Raw genomic sequence first — 16,819 nt, 5'->3', positions numbered from 1 at the left:
AGAACCTGGTGTGGGACCAGTTCCAGCACACAGCACTCCATCTCATGGGGAGCCCATGCAGAAGAGGCTGGACCTCGGCCGCCCCTTGTCCCCAGATGCAGAGCTAGCAAACTCACTGGAGGCAGCTACCCACTCATGTGCCCCATTCATGGAGGCCCAACTGCAGGCGAGAAAGGAAGGAGGAATTTGGATGTAGACCGAAAATTCTCTATTCCTAAAAGATCCCACGACTCCTCCTGGGTCTGCCGGGGACTCGGAAGGGCAATGCCCCACAGCAGGGAACACACCATCCATACCCCTGGTCTGAAAGCAATACTGAGGCATAGAGAAGTAGCTTTTCCAGTTCAGAAACTGTCAGGACCAAGCCAGTACGTAGGGAAGAAGGATCCTTAAGGAATGGGAAGTGAGGAGACCCCTTTTAGAGGCTTCCCTACTCTTGGCACTGCCACCTGGGTAAGCCAGAAGGCTGTGTCCTCGGGCCTGGCCTTTGGAGCTTACTGTGGTGCCCTAATATCACCCTGGAGGCCCAGCTTCTCGCCAGACAGGAAAAGTAGCTCCCAACGTGTGAGTTTCCAGGACCAAGTATCCCCATCACCATCTTGCTAAGCCACTCCTCTCGGGACCCAGACACCACTGCTTCAATGTGTGTGGGGGAGCCTGGTTTGGGAGCCCCCACAACCCAAAGACCCCTTCTATACCTCAGCTCTCTTCTCTTCTGAAAGGCGTGAAAGTGGAGAGCAGTACTGTCCCAGCTGCTTCCTGTCCCCACAGGGACTGTAGCCTCCATCAGAAGGAGAACGCCAGGTCCCAGGGCCTCTCCTGCCCCAGCTGTGGGCTTTCTGCTCAGAACCAGCCCCCTTGCGGGCTCTGCCACCATTCCCCTTCCCACGTGGCACCCCCTTTCTCTGCCTGATCCACTCACTGTCTCACTTCCCTATTGTCTGCACCTCTCAAGTCCACCGCCCCACCCCCCACCCCCCAGAGCCCAGCTAAATGCTCCCTGGGATGCCCTGGCTAGAGGGCTCTCTGCTCTCCTGCCAATGTCCAGCCTGCCCTGCTCTCAGGGCCCTGGGCAGGCCCTGTTTGGCTCATCAGGATTGTGTCCCTGGCTCACTTATTCCCCCCACCAACCCCCAGTGTTACTCAGCAAATACCGACAGAGCCCCAATCATGTGCCAGGACCCGTGCAAGGAAAACAGTGGTAAGACACCTTCCCTTCCCTGAAGGTGCTGGTCTATGGGGCAGAGAAGCAGGCGAGGGGCCCATGTCACTCTCCCACTATACTCCCCACCCACCCCAGGGGGCTATGGAAGTACAGAAGGAGGTAATGGGGACAGGGATGGGAGAGGATACCCAGGCCAAAGCCAGAGACAGCATGGAACATTCCAGGAAGTGTGGGTGGTTCCACAAGCAGAAGCATGGGTACATTCAGGAATTTGGACTTCACCCCGAGAGCTGTGTCTGCGTGATGCTGTCGAGATAGGGAAGGTGGAGCCAGAGATGATGGAAACAGAAAACAGTGATAATGACGGGGGGCGGGGGCGGGGAGGAAGAGAGAAATCATGAACTGAGGGTCTCCCAGACACCAGGCACCATGACAGTTGCTCTCCATACACTCTCTCAATCCCAGCAGCCCTGTATGGTCGGTACCACAGGCCCCATTTGGCAAATAAGGAAAGCGGGACTGGGACTCAGAGAGGGTCAGCAACGTGAGGGATCACCGAGCAAGAAAGTAGAGGAGTCACATGAAAACCACAGTCAGCAGAGCTCCAAAGCCCTGCTCTTTCTACTACCCCATGGCCTCCTTTCTGGCCCCCTCACCGCCTTTCCTCACCCCTGTCCCTCCCTTCCTTCAAAAGACCCCACCCAGGGGTGCCTGGGTGGCTCAGTGGGTTAAGCCGCTGCCTTCGGCTCAGGTCATGATCTCAGGGTCCTAGGATCGAGCCCCACATCGGGCTCTCTGCTCAGCAGGAAGCCTGCTCCCCTTCCTCTCTCTCTGCCTGCCTCTCTGCCTGCTTATGATCTCTCTCTGTCAAATAAATAAACAAAATCTTAAAAAAAAAAAAAAAAAAAGACCCCACCCAGCACCCCCCTGCGGCAGGTGCCGAGAGGCACGGTGAGCCATCCCAGACACAGGGGACCCTGCTCATAGCCCAAACTGATGGACACTGAGGGGCAGGTGTCGGACTCACCTGGTGGGGGGCAGGGGTGGTGATTCCCTACAGCTGGTGATCTTTCCAGACTGTCTCCCTCCAGGGGCCACTTCATGTGCGGGAGAGCCAGAAGCATGTGGCTTCTCTGTGATGTCCTATGCTAGACTGATCAATCAGAAAAGCTCTGCCAAGCTAGGTGGACCCCAGGGAAGGGCACAAATAGCACAGTGGTCATGAGACCAGGATTTGGAATCAGGAGGGCCTGGGGTTGCATCTCACTTCCTAACCCTGTGGCTGACTTAGTGTGACACCCCCCACCCAGTGGGGCAGGAGGCAGGGCCTGGTGTACAGCAGTGCTCAGCCCGCTGAGGTGCCTCTCCTCTCCACTACCTGTCTTCCTCTCACGGCAGGTACCAGGGACCAGCCCCAAATCGAAAGCTTCACTCCATGCAACAGCTCAGGGAACAGAAAGCGCCTTCAGAGCCAGGGGTGGTGGAGGGAAGCTGAATGCTGGCGAAGAACTGAGATCTGGAGACAGGGTTAGGTTCAAATCCTGCCTCTGCCACTTCCTCCCTTGGTGCCCTTTATCTCTGGGCAGGCTGCTTACGTTCTAGGTTCAATTTTCTCATCTGTAAATAGTGATGTAAGTAGCTAGTACCTATACACCACAGCCTTGTTGGGAGAGAATCTACACAAAGCAGGCCTGGCACATAGCAGGTGCTCAAGAAACATTTCTAGTTCCTGTAATCGTACTTATTACTATCATCAGTGTCATCATTATCAGTCCCTCCCTGCATCCCACCCTGGGAGATGACACTTGGCACGTTCTGACCACAGCCCTAAGACAGGGGCACTGTTATCTGTACATTTCAAGGGGAAGAAACTGAGGCCCATACCAAAGGCTCCGGAGGCTGGAGAGGCAGCAGAGCCTGCACTCAGTTTCCCCTAGGCTGGGTCAGTCTGGCTCCCTTCGCCTGGGCCAAATTACTCCCCTCTCTAGATCACATCTTCTGGAGGAGTCTGCCCAGCTCTGAGTCTCAGCCAGCCCAAGGTATGGCCAGGTCTCTCTCTGGGTACATTTAGGGCAGGAAAAGCAGAAAGCACCCCCTCTCCCAGGAGCCCCAACCTTTGTCTGTGTGCCCCAGTTCCTAAAATATTCTTCTGTTGGGGCCTGCAGTGCTGGAAGTCTGGGGGGTGGGGGCTCTTCCATCCCAGGACACTAGAATGGCTATCTGCCCACTGGACTCAGCCACCACCCTGCAGCCAAAGGTTACCTCCAATGCCCCAGGCATGCTGATCCATCTACCACCGCCTCCCTGAAGCAGACAAGCTCTCTGCTAGGGGGTGATGTTGAGGCTGGGGTCGTCTGGGTTTGTAGTCTGCTCCTAAGCCATCCTCCTGCCTCCTCCTGTCATGGGACTTTCTCTCATCTCCCTCATAAGAACCTGATTATATTCCTCTCTCCCTGAAAACCATTCTTTCCCTCTGGGATAGTCCCCACTCCTTATGCTGTGTGCTCTGCCCCGGCCAGCTGACCTCCCCACCACACCATTCCTCTTCCCTTCCCTCCAGCTGGTCTAAATTGTTTGAAGCTTCCCGAACACACTCAACTCTCAGGCGCCTGGAAACCTCTGCTCACTGTTCCTACTGAGAACACCCTCCCCTCTCTCGTCCATGGGACAAACTCCTACTCTTCCTTCCAAATTCAAATCAACCACACGTGTATTGACTGTTGATTTCTGACAAAGACGATGACCCATGACCCCTTACAGAAAGAAAGGATTTTTTTTTTTAATTAAGTGGATAACGACCCCGAGAAAATGAGTCTTGACCTCTACATCCACCAGACATAAGAATCTATTTCAAGTGGATTTGAGACCGGAATATGAAACATAAAACAATGGAACTTCTGGGGGCGCCTGGGTGGCTCAGTGGGTTAAAGCCTCTGCCTTCGGCTCAGGTCATGATCCCAGGGTCCTGGGATCAAGCCCCATGTCAGGCTCTCTGCTCAGTGGGGAGCCTGCTTCCCCCTCTCTCTCTGCCTGCCTCTCTGCCTACTTGTGATTTCTGTCAAATAAATAAATAAAATCTTGAAAAAAAAATTAAAACAATGGAACCTCTGAAAGATAACAAAGAATATAGCCACAACTTTGTAATAGGCAAAAAACCAGGATTCAGTGGCCACTCTCCATAGAGAAAAAGACTGACAGGTTGGGCTGCATTAAGAACCTGCCTTCTTCAGAGGATACCCTCCTCAGAAGAATGAAAAGGCAAGACACAGAGCGGGAGGAGATATTTACAATGTGTACATCCCACAGTGAAAAAAACAAGCGGAATATTTTTTAAGCTCCCTCAAACCAGTAAGAAAAAGACAGACAACCCAGGAGAAAGCTGAGAGGGGAGAAGCTTGAAGAGGCGTTTCACTAAGAGGTGGCCAATCAACACAGGGAAAAGTCCTGAAACTCATCAGTCACCCAGGAAATGCAAATTAAACCCACATTTAGTTATCGTAATATCTAATACCAATAACGTGGGTGAGGATGTGGAGTAACAGAGGCTCTCGTACAAAGCTCACAGACCGTGCACTGGTGTCGCACTTTGGAAGATTATATGACACTATCTGCTAAAGCTAATTATATACTGCTTTATGACTCAGCAATTGTAAACCTTACGTATTTACCCAACAGAAAAGTATGTACGGTGCATCGAAAGACTTTTATGGGACCATTCACAGCAGTGCTCTTCATGATACCCTCCAACTGGCAACAACCCAAAGGTTCCACGGTAGAATGGATAATTTGCAGGATATTCACACGGCGAAATACAACAGTGAGAACGAACAAAATAAAGCTTCGTACAGGAATGCTGACCATTCTCCTCATCTATCTGTGGACCTAGAGAAGTCAGCGTGAAGGAGTACATGCTCAGTGATTCCAGGGACACCAAGTTCAAAACCAGGCAAGGCTGATCAATGAGAGAAGTCAAGATAGGGGTCACTTTTAGGGTGGTGGTGACTAAAAGAGAGTGTGGGGTATTTCTGGGGTACTAGAATGTTCTATTTCTTTCTTTCTTTCTTTTTTTTTTAAAGATTTTATTTATTTATTTGAGAGAGAGAGAGAGCACACGCGGGGAGGAGCAGGCAGAAGGAGAAGCAGGTTCCCCGCTGAGAAAAGAGCCTGATGCCGGCCTCGATCCCAGGAACCTGGGATCATGACCTGAGCCAAAGGCAGCCGCTTAACCGACTGAGATACCCAGGCACCCCAAGAATGTTCAATTTCTTGACCTGCAGAGTTTGTTCACTTTGTGAAAACTCATCAGCTGGATAGTTCTAATCTTTCTCTAAGGATGTTGCATTTCAACTGAAGTTTATTTAAAAGACAAGCAAAAGCCCTCATCTCAGGGTCCACCCCCCCTTCCCTCCTTCCACCATGAGCCCCCATCCCCCGCCATCTCCGAGCACATCTCAGAGGCATGTGCCAAGAAGCTGCCGCACCACTCCTGGAAAGCCAGCTCTACGTCAGACCCTGTGCCAAGTGCCTTGCTTCGCCCAGATCACCTCGTTCAATAACAGCCACAGTGGGGTAAGGTGCTAGCGGCCCTCAGCGGCTACCTTGAGTCAGCCTCAGTGCCCAGGAAGCCCTCATGCACACACATCCTCTCCTTTAACCCAATGAGGCCGGGCCCGCTGCCTGAAGAGATGGAGGCAAGGGGAGCGTCAGTGTTTTTTTTGTTTTTTTTTTTTAAGATTTTTATTTATTTGACAGATCACAAGTAGGCAGAGAGGCAGGCAGAGAGAGAGAGAGAGGAGGAGGAGGCAGGCTACCTGCTGAGCAGAGAGCCCGACGTGAGGCTCGATCCCAGGACCCTGGGATCATGACCTGAGCCAAAGGCAGAGGCTTTAACCACTGAGCCACCCAGGCGCCCCGAGCGTCAGTGTTTTGCCCAAGGGCGCCCAGCTGTCAAGCTCCAGTCCAGAGCCCACACCCCTACACAACACACACTAGGAAGCCTCCCCTGGGATTAGAACAGCGCCTGGACACACACAGGTGATTTCTCCGGTGGGGCAGGAATCACGTCTATGCTATGGAAGTGTGGGCAGACGGGGATAGAGACCTGCTCCTTCCACGGCTAAGCACCCATGCATCCAGACTCCACCTCACCTCCTGCAGGAAGCTCTGCTGAGGCTCCAAGGCTGGGTTAGAAGCTTCCACAGGGTTCCCCCTCCCTGAGTCTCCCCATCAGAGCTGTGCTGTTACCATTCATCACGTGCCCATCTTTAGCCCCAGGCCCTTTATGCCTACACCTCCAGTCCTCGGCCAGTGCGTGGTACACAGCTGGTATTTAACGTCTTTGGAAGGAAGGGAGGGAGGTAGAGAGGGCAAGTTCAGAGCCGCTATTGAGATCAGCTGGGAACTCCGTCAATCAAGGTCTGAGCAGTGAAGCTTTCCGTGTCCAGGATGGGCATCGCTTGTGACCCCGACCGAAGGAGCTGCAGGGCCACACCCCCTCCCATTCCATGGTCCTCCCACTGGCGGCCCCTAGCCTTTGTCCAAGGTTATGGCCAGCCACTTGGCTCCCAGAAACCCTGCCCAGCTTCTTCTCTCCCCCCACCCTCTGCCACCTTGCCCCGAATGCCTGGGTCCTGCTAGTAGCCTGAGGCTAACCCTACCAAGAGGTAACGGAGGACACCATAGAAAGCCTGGCTACATGGGGAAAAGCATGCCCGGTTCCAAGGAACTTACTACACCCCCTGCCTTTCTAAGTTGGGAGCCACTGACAGTTCTCCGGCAGCGGCCTGATGTCATGGTGCCAGGTGCGCGCAGGCTGGCCCATGGCAGGCAGGGAAAGGGGACAAGCCCCAGGCCACCTGGAACAGAGAGCACACCTGGCAGCTATCCATACATCTGGAGTGATGACAGAGGCCCACTGCCAGAGCAAGAAGGAATCCTGGGACAACATCCCCCCCCCCGCACCGCCCCAACCTCTCCTCTGTGCCTGAAGACTCTGATCTCCCCAGCGGGTCATACACTCAGCACCCCTGTCCCCAATCCCGCCCCACCCCCACCCCCACCCCAGATGCCTGGGCGCAGCTGGCTGTGCAGGGGAAGGTGGCAGCTCCCTGGGGCTGAGCCTGGCTGGCCTGCTGTGAGTGGCTCCAGCCTCTCTGGGCTTAGCGGGCTGAGCCATAAGCAGCCTTGTTTATCCCTGGGAGGAATGACGGTTTTCCCTGGGCAATGACATCTTGGAAACAGCCTGGCTCTGCGAACAACAAAGCTCCCAGCCCTGGCCGGGGCTCCAGCTTACCGGAGAAAGCCTCTGACCAAAAATGCCCGAGTAACAGGTTAGGGGCTGCCTCCCTGTTCCGCCAGACCCTTGCCCTGACCGGTGACTCACAGAACCCAGGAAGAGAAGAGTCCACAGAGAACCAAAGAACTGGATCCCTACAAGGGACCTGGTCCAGTTCCCAGTTGCTCCAAACAGGAAACTGAGCCACGGTGTGGGGGTGGGGGACATGTTTGCCTGAGATCAGCCAGTGAGTGGGAGCTAGAATGGGTCTCAGTCTCTGGCCCGTTGACCAAGCAAGGGCTTTCCCTACAGATTTTCAGAGGAGAGCCAGGCTCTAGCTGGCAAGCCAGGGGGTTCTAGAAAGTAATGTGTCACTGGGGAGCACAAAAAAGAGGGAACATCAAGATGAAAGCTAAGTGCTTTGAGTCATCTAGTTGGGGTGATAGAGAGGACTTTGGGATGGAAAATTGGAGACCTGGGTTCTCATCCCCACTTGGCTGCTGAGTTGAATGTTCCCTCAGGCAAGTCCTTCCTCTCTGGCCTTAGTCCCCTATCTGTCCAGAAGGCAAATGGACTCAGCCCTCTCCAGGCCCTTGAGTTAGTAAATGGGAAGAAGCTCTGAGGACCTCCAGGAGCCCAGCTGGGCAAAGGTACTCCCTCCTCAACTGTGCCCCTTCTGAGAAAGCCAGGCAGCCCAGTGGCTGAGACCCAGCCCTACACAAAACCCTGGATCCTCCTCCATGGTTGGCAGCATCTCAAGGGGGCCCAAGATGGGTTCCAAGCCACTGTAGTCCGTGCAAAGGACCATGAACATTGCATTCAAAGCAGCCAGAGTTGCCCCTTCCATCTCGATGTTGGTGTGAACACCACCCAGCCCAGCATGACCCCTGAGTAGGCTCCCCTATGACTTCAGACAGGCTGAAGCTAACTTTCTCCTTGTTTCACCTCCTGTCAAATCCCCCCCTCAAACACTTGGCCCTATGGGAGCAAAATAGCCTCTCGGCCCCACGCAGAAACTAGGGCTCCTCCAAAGAGACTCCTCTTTGGTAGAGACCACTGTCTGCCGCACAGAGCTAGGAGACAGACAGAAAGAGCTGACTGGGACATCAGGGTTTATCCTTAAGGAAAGCCCATCCTGGCCCTTTCCCACCACGGCCTGGGTCCCAGGCTAGACCCTGGAGACCCAGAGATGAATAAGGCCCAGATCCCATGTAAATAAGACATCAAGGAACCACCCGGGTGCCACCACCAGAGGACAGACAGGTCCCCATGGCCGTATTTGCTCTAGCTGTAGAAGTTTGGGCTCTCCAGCATTAAGACCTGAAGAGAAGAAATGGGTTTTCTGGGCAGTGGGAACATGTGCAAAGGCAAGCAAGCTGGGGGTGGGGTGAGGGGGTAGTTGCCCTGATACCAAATACTAGAATCAGCAGTCCCATCAAGGATGTTGGATGGTTCAAGGCCCTGGAGACTTCCCAACGGTGGGGTGGGGTGGGGAGGGTCCCTCGCCTCAGCCACCTCCATCTTCACCATCCCCCTGGCTGTTTTAGATGCCAGGCTGGGCCTTTGCAAGCCCTGTGGTGGAACTTGGCTCCCTGAAGGGCCCGCCCTGGGCTAAGCCATGCAACATGCTAGGGCTGGGGAAGAAGGGAGGTGCCCTTGGCTGGCCACGGAGGACTCAAGGGGCCCTGGTGGAAACTCTGACTATGGCCTCAGGGCCCTGGCTGGGATCCGCAGGCACTGCAGCTCCTTCCTTCTGAGAGATACACCCACTTCAGCCACCTGGACAGAGGAGCCTGACAGTAGCCCCCAGCCATGGGCCTGAGAGCAGCAGGGTGTGCAAAGTTTTCAGTGAGGGGCCTGGTGGCTCTGGGCTCCACTAGGCATCTCAAGCCAGGAGTGCCAGATTCAGAGTTGAACTATGAGACTCAGGTAAGGTAATGGCACCCATGTACCCTGTCCTCGCTGCTCCAGGAAGCATAAGTCCTCCATTCTGGTCCTGGCCAAACACCTGCTGTGTGGACACAGCCCTTCCCAACCTGGACCATGGCTCTTCCACGACACAAATGTCCCAGGGCGCCAAGGGTCTTCCCAGACAGCTTAGGATAAGAGTAGAAATGTGGGGCTTCCAAGTCGAAAAAAGAATTGGCTTCTATGCCCTCACTGTGGTTAGCTCTGTGGGGTGAGCAAGTCCCTAACATTCACCCCCCCTCCCTACAGTTCTCATCTGGAGCCAAGGGAGCAGGTGCAGGACGCTCCTCAAAGGGCTCAGGGGGCAGAGCACTCCTGCCTGTGCTTCCTGTGGACATTTCAGCAGAAGTCTCTGGAATCAGAGGCAAACACTCCCCCTGCCCTCCCCCACCCCTGCTGGCTAAGACCTGCCTCCCCACCCCCCACCCCACCCCCACCCCAGACCACCTCCTTGCCTGACCCGGAACTAGGCGAGAGAGCAGCCGCCCCTGGTGTCTGGAGTAGAGTCAGCATCGCTGACATGATCGCTAGCACGGCTGGCTGAGCGCGCCTTCCCCATGCAATGTCCCAACTCGTGGTCACTAAACATTCCTTTCTCCCAGAAAGAGAAACCAGCTGACCAGCCTAGAAGTGGAGAGCAGCACACGGCGGTAGCGTGCCCCTGGCCCTGTGGGTCCCCACCCTGAGAAAGACCAACGGACAGACAGATACACACACAACAGCTATCTCAGCGTAACACACAAGATTTAGTTGCAGTGTGCCTATCAATGGCTGCCCTGGGGAAGAAACAATAGGAACAGGGGCATGGGGTGGCCTGGACAAGACCCCCCCCACACCTACCACACACCCACCCCGTCACCAAGGCACCTACCCAGCACACTCCAGCAGGGACCCAGGAGACTCCTGGCTGCCGCTCCCGCCAGCCAGCCCGCCAGCCCGGTCTCCACCGGGCTCCTCCCGCAGGCGGGCGGGTGGCCGTGGCTGTGGCAGCTCCTGGCCGCCCGTGTCAAGCGGCCACCGTCCCCAGACAGAGCTTCTTTGTGTCAGCAGAGCTATTTATGGACTTACCCAAGTTCCCCAGGGGAGCGATACCTGCTGGGAAAAGCAGAACCAAATGACCAGGTTCCACCTCCCACATCTAGGTAGCGTTTTCAAAACCCTTGCATCACTCGCCCCTCCTCCTCTTCCTCCTCCTCCTCCTTTTTGCCCTCCTCCTCTTCCTCCTCCTCCTCTTCCTCCTTTCCAAATACACACCCTGTCCAGCCGGCCACCACGCTGCTGCTCTGGATTTCTTTCTTCCATCAAAGAAAACCCTGATTCCCCAAGTCACTTTCATCGGAGGAGGAGGAGAGTGCGATGTCTCAGGAAGCGTCCCCGTTCTCCAGCAGCCAGTCCTCAGTCCTTCCGCCGGCAAGGAGCCCCCACTGCTCTGTTACATGCTCACACTCACACGCATGCATGCACAGGTCCTGGCTCCCCCGTGCCCGGTCCCCGGGGCTGGCCTGGCCCCTCAAGAGCCGCTCTGGAGGGAGAGGCAGCCATCGCTGACGGTGGCAGCCCCTGGCGCTGGGATCCCTGAGCTGTGCACCCCATAGGCATGCTGAGGGCTCCCCACCCAGGCTGGGGCAGTGCAAAGCCACTGGCTCCTGCTCGGGGCAGGATGGAGCCAATCACCCGCCTGGGCTTCCCGTCACACCCCCACCCCCATGCTGCTCACATCCCTGCTATTTAACCCAGGGTCCTGCAGCCCAGGAGCTGCTGACTGAGAATGTCGTCGCCTGGGGATGGGGGAGCAGCACAGCAGCACCATCCAGTGTTGCCGGAGCTTAGCACTTGTGTGTGTCAAACTCTTGGGAATCAGATAGGCAGAGAGCGCGGGGCTTCCTCCCCCACAATATGATGGCTGGGAGGAGCACAATACAACAGCTCAAGGGTTAGGGCCGTAAGTGAAAGAGACATCCCTACCGAGGGACAGTGGAGGGGGCAGAAGAAAGAGCCCTGGACTCGGAGGCAAGAGCCCCCAGTTCCAGTTCCAGCTCCAGCACTGGGTGGCTGGGCACTCCTGATCAAGTCCCTGCCTACCTCTGAGCCCGGGTTTCCTCATCTGTAAAATGGGGCTGACAACTCTTGTTCAGGGATCCCATGCCAGGCATTATTCCCAGAATCTGCCCTTCGTAAATTCACTGTATCCCCACCAGCACCTTGTGAGGCAGGGGCTCTGACTGCCCTATTCACAAGTGGAGAATCTCAGGTACAGAATGGTCGTGTCACACAGCTAGCTGGCTGTGAAGCCAGGACTGAAGACCAGTTGGACCAACAGCAGGGTGGCCACTCCTCACTCCAGCATAGCCTCTCCCCGGCCCCAGAGGCTGCTTTGCCAGCGCCAAGCTGTCTGACGTTGTGGCCATGGCTGCTGCAGTTTGTTGTCTGATCAACAAAGGCAGCCTCGGTTGTGCCTTGGGCCCAAGCTGGGGTGCCCATCCAACGGCAGCTCCAGCCCAAAACTGCTTACTACTGGAGCAGTGGGCACCCCGGGATGTCACACGGGGGAAGTGATGGGCAAAAGGAGCCCCTGTGCCCCTTTCCCACCTTACCCCACCCTGGGCTGAAGTGCTTTCCTCCACATCTTAGTCTCCCTGTGTCAGTCTCACTGTCTCTGAATGTCTCTTGCTGCCCATCTCCCTGCCCCTGACTGTCATCCTGCAGGCTCTTGGGAAGCAGGGTCCGTATTATCCTGGGAAACTAAGAAGATGCTGGGGCGCCTGGGTGGCTCAGTCGGTTAAGCAGCTGCCTTCAGCACAGGTCATGATCTCAGAGTTCTGGGATTGAGTCCCACATTGGGCTCCTTGCTCTGCAGGGAGCCTGCTTCTCCCTCTGCCTCTGCCTGCCACTCTGCCTGCCTGTACTCTCTCTATCTCTCTGACAAATAAATAAATAAAATCTTAAAAAAAAACAAACAAACAACTAAGAAGATGAGTCTGAAGACAGTCCAGTTCTAATGGGGCTGACCATTTTCTAGTAGAGCTGACTGGTTCCTGGGATGGAATTTCTGCTGCTTGGGATAAGATTGCTTAGGGTGGAGAGCCTGAATGGAGGGTTTCTTGACATGAGAAGAAGCCCTAAGTTTCAGCTGGGTCTTCACCTCTCCATCAACAAATGGTTCTAGAGTGTCAACTACATGCCAGGCTCTGTGCTGGGCCCTCGGGATGTAGTAGAGAATGGACAGACCTGGGCCCTGTACTCACAAAGTTCCTGAGGGAGACAGACATCAGCCACACAGCCAGAATAGCGAGTCTGTAATTAGACACTGTGCCACGATGGGCAGAGCAGCTCTGCCAGTCTGTGGGGCGGGGTCCAGAACAGATCCAGAATGCATTCATCATTGCTCTGGAGCACAAGGATAAAGAGCAAAAGGGCCCAGCAGTTCAGCGCCCTGAGGCCCAGGAGCCTGCCAGGCCAGGTCAGGAGAACACTTCGTGCCTGGGGGAGCCCACACAGCCACTGCCCTCTGCCTCTCCATAGCTCCAGACGCAAATCAGCAACGCAGGTGGGTCTCCCACTGTACTGGGGCAGGAGGTGGAGTCGCGGACACTCAGGCTATCTAAGCCAAAAGGGCCCCTGGAGATCTCTCACTGCTGTCTCCCATATATAGACAGTGAATCTGAGGCCCAGAGAGAGAAAGTGACTTTCCCAAGGACACAGAGCAACTGAGTGGCAGGGCTGGGACCCAGGATTTGCTCACTCCCAGTCTAGCGCTCCTTCCACTACACCCCAGTGCTCCTCGGACCTACATAAATGATAACACTGTTCAGCAAGAGGGAGCTGGGATCAGAGGACAGTGAGATCTAGATGGCCCACCAGCCACAGGGATCGGCACTGGGCACTCAAGACCCGGGCCGCATTTACCAATCTACCTAATTCACTCGACACACACTTATTTGACACTTCCTATGTCCCAGCACTGGTCAAAGCACTTCCCAATCATTGACTCATGAAACCTTCACAGCCCCATCAGATATGATGTCTAATGTCCCCACTTTACAAATGAGTAAACAGAGGCAGAAAGATGATGAAACATTGTCAAGGTCACGTACTAGTGAGGGCAGAGCTATGGGTCAAGGCCAGTCCACTCTCCACTGTGCCCTGCACCACTGCACAGGGCAGCCTGTGTATTAGATGCGCCCCGCCCCCCACCCCCACCCCCGCTGCCTGCCAGCCTGGGAAGCTGTCTGGCTCTGTGGTCCAGTCACACAGGCAGCCAGCAGCGGCTCCCAGGACTGGGACCAGCGAGGGTCAGCAGGGAACCAGTCTGTACACAACTCCCATTTCTGGGGGCAGCACCCCCAGCCAGAGCCCAAGGCTCCAGAGAGGCCTGTAGGGAGATTGGCAGCAGCAGGAGCTAGCCCAGGCAACTGGACACACCATTCCATGGCAACGTATCCATCACTCTCCCTTACTGCCCACCCCCGTGCCCCCAAGCCCCCATCACGAGCCCCGCACACACAGGAACCCACTCACCATCCTTCTTCCTGCACACTCTACCTGAGGAAGGCCACATGCTGGCAATGCCCTCAAGGAAAGGGGGGGTACTTGCCAAAGGCTAATACTTAGTAAGTTTCCCCATCCTGCCTTCTGATCCCAAGTCCACTGGGATTTTGTCCCAGGTTGGGGAGGAGGGTGATGCTGCTAGGGCAGAAACTGGGCACAAGCCAGGGAGAGGCGTGGTCTCAGGAATCCCAGAGCATGTGACAGGCTGAGACCACCGCAGTCCCCACCAGCAGCTGCTCGGGCTTTCCTTCTCCCTGGAACATTCTCCCTGGAGGATGAAAGAGCCAGGTCTATGCTTGGGTGGCAGGGCAGTGAAAGCCTGAGCCCAGGGATGCTTCTCCCGACCTTCTCCAAAGCCCAGCCCCTGCTCCAACCTTCTATAGAAGAGTATGATGAGCCTGGGTTTAGGAGACTAGAATGATCTGCACATACCCACCCCAGCCCAAGCTTTAAATCTGCTAAGACACTTAGGAATTTCTGGGTCTTTACTCACTGGGTCTCACATCCCTGGTTTAGAGGTCTGCAAACTCCATTCAGGAAGGGCCTCCCCACAGAAGAGTCAGTCAAGACAGATTTATTTGTTACTTCAATAAACACTGAATCGCTACATGTGCTGGAGCCTGTGCTCAGAGCTGTGGACACAGCTATGGACACAGGAAGACGTGGAAGTAGCCCACTCCCGAGATCTGACCTTGGCATGGACACCGCAGGCAGGGGCTGTCCTGCCGTGTTCTGGCTTCCATCATCCTAATGCCAGGGTAGGGGACCTGTTCCCCCACTGCTTGCTAAGGCATGTACCTGGCTCTTCCTGGTGGCACTAGCCTTGTTCTTGGGGCACGGTCTACAGGTGGTGAGGTGGGACAGGACACAGCAGGTATCCTCAAGTTCCAGTCCATGGGAGGCTCTGGTGTCCCTTCCCCCTTACTGGTCTCTCTTTCATCCCTAAAACGAGGCCAGAGAGGGGTATCCAGTGGGTCCAGCCCTGCTCCCTTGCTTTCATTGGCCAGTCCCAGGCCCTTCCAGGCTCTCTCACTAGAGGAATTCTGTGGAATTCAGTCAGTGGAATTTAGAAAGAGCACAGGCTTTGGAATAAAAAAAATAAAAAAAAAAATAACTCAGAGTGTGAGTTACCTTGGGCAAGTCATTTTAATGTCTCTGAGTCTCAGTTGCCTCATCTGTAAAATGGCCCCACAGCCTATGCTCTTCCCCTGGATGCTCTGCCCCCCACTCCTGCTCCCTAAGTACTTGTCCTCTTGCATCTTCCCCTTCTTCAGCAACTTCAGATACGATACTTAATCTTAGCCAAAGAGCCAAGAAGCGATTCCCTCCTCAGCAACTTCAGGCAGCGAGGCCGAGTCCCAGTCTGCTCCCGGGAACTAGATCTCCCAACCACAATGAGGAAAAGCCCATGGGCAGTGAAATCCAGAACATCAAATGTTCACCTGCAGAGCTGTCCCTGTGAACTGCCCCTGGCTGACTTCTGCCCACAACCTGGGCACACACCGCTGCCACCTCAGTGACATCAATCTGACCTCAGGCGGCTACCGAGGTACAGGGGGGCCAAGGGCTGAGACCGTCTCCCTTCCCAGCTGCAGTCCAACTGTCCACATGCTGGCCTAGTGTTTCAGGCTTCGGGAGCAATCCCCAACCCCACTATGCTTACGCCAGCTTCAGGGTCAGGCTGGGTCCTGACTTCCCAAGTTCTTGGCCAGCTTTCAGCACAGACCCACCAACTCAGATACATGGAGGCCAGCTCCGTAACCTTGGCTGCTAGATACAGGGCCTCCTGAGTCTACTTGCTGCTTGGCCTGCTGGACTTGGGCCCAGGCCACCACAAGAGAGGGTCAGCGGAGGAAAGACCAGACTGAGATGCTGATTTTGCTGCGGTCGTCTGTGAGATCTAGGGCAAGGCCAGTCTCTTCTCTGGGTCTCAGCTTCCTTGTTTCTAAAATGGACGCCAGGGTTTGACAAGGTCAGTGTTACTCAGTGTGGTCTGCAGAATCGTACTGATCCACGAACTTCTTGTTGGATGAGCAGCAAAATCAAGTGTTTAGAAATGTTTGTAGCCACTTGACATTGACGTGGTACACAAGCCCAAGACTGGTGTACTGGTCTTACTGAATATGGATTGGATACAAGGCCGGTTTGAGCGTTAGCAAACCAGCAGGGGAAATATCATGCAGTGTGAGTTTTATAAAAGCATAAGGCCCTTCACCATGGGTGGTTTAAGATGCCCTGGTCTAAATGTTCTTGTTGCCATGAGAAACCACTAACTAGTCCTCCCATCACAATACCTATACTGCAGTGGGATTCTTGACCCTGTCACCCAAACTGGTCCCTCTTTACTGTTTCTGCCTTCGAGAATGGACACCACCATTCACCTGCTTGCCGGAGCCAGCATAAGCTGAAAGAGCTTGCCGGCTTGGTACCAGGAAAAACTACCCATAGAGAACAAAGAGCTCAGTAATGATCTGGTAACATTTCCAAGGTCCAAAGACTAGAAAGAGAAATGCTGCTTGTTTCCATAAAGAAACTTTAGAGAATCAACTGAGGACTGTGCTTCTTACAGCATAAATGCTGGGATGACAGAGCATCTCCCTCAAGTATCTGGAGAAGAAGGATTGCTAGCCTAGAATTCTCGACGTCAGAAAATGATGACTCAAACATGACGGCAAATATTTTCAGACTTTGAAAGGTTAAGAAATTATGCCACCCATAGACACTTTATGGAAAAATTACTCAAGAGAGCTCTCCAGAAAAAAAAGAATGAGTCCAAGCCAAGGAGTCAAGAACGAGATGGTGTGGTATCCAAGAGACGGGTGAGCAATGAATCCGGAAACATACATACACTGAACTACTGATAA

The 16,819-nt window shown here is 54.6% G+C and overlaps 1 protein-coding gene across 7 annotated transcripts in view; it reads right to left on the bottom strand.

Annotated features, from left to right (window-relative positions):
• The window catches only part of RGS3 (regulator of G protein signaling 3), a 119,166-nt gene that overhangs the window by 21,683 nt on the left and 80,664 nt on the right, over window positions 1-16,819 (bottom strand). Inside the window, exon 1 of one of the 7 annotated variants that reach the window (XM_047699400.1) lies at window positions 10,476-10,574. The exons of 5 other annotated variants lie outside the window; for them this stretch is intronic. The gene's annotated coding sequence lies outside the window, so the exon portion shown is untranslated. Of the gene's footprint in view, window positions 1-10,278; window positions 10,436-10,475; window positions 10,575-16,819 lie in introns of those variants that run through there. One more of the 7 variants, XM_047699399.1, reaches the window with a different exon arrangement.

This window comes from Lutra lutra, chromosome 13 (genome assembly GCF_902655055.1).
Source record: "Lutra lutra chromosome 13, mLutLut1.2, whole genome shotgun sequence".
NCBI lineage: Eukaryota > Metazoa > Chordata > Mammalia > Carnivora > Mustelidae > Lutra > Lutra lutra.
This window is presented reverse-complemented; position numbering and strand designations above follow the sequence as displayed.